This window comes from Triticum dicoccoides, chromosome 3B (assembly GCF_002162155.2).
Source record: "Triticum dicoccoides isolate Atlit2015 ecotype Zavitan chromosome 3B, WEW_v2.0, whole genome shotgun sequence".
NCBI lineage: Eukaryota > Viridiplantae > Streptophyta > Magnoliopsida > Poales > Poaceae > Triticum > Triticum dicoccoides.
The window spans coordinates 10,436,346-10,436,660 of NC_041385.1; positions in this window are offsets into that span (position 1 = coordinate 10,436,346).

Genomic DNA, 315 nt, shown 5'->3' on the forward strand with positions numbered 1-315 from the left:
AAACAAAATCTCAGCAATATAACATCACTAGATCAACTAGACCAAGCTCCTCTCACAATGAATTTTCTTTGTTTTCTTGCCAAATCATTCATCTAAAAAACAAAAACAAATAAAAGTTATCACATGCAAATTTTTTCAGCATGACAAGCAATCAACAAAATTAAGTCTGAGCACAATAGCTACAACATATGAAAGGGAAACATCTACTGTGCTCGTTCTTACCACCTAAACATCATAATCAGAAGGGAATAGAGGAATACTGCAGAGATCTACAAGGTAGACATGGCAGGAAGGATGGACGGAGGGGGTTAGGGG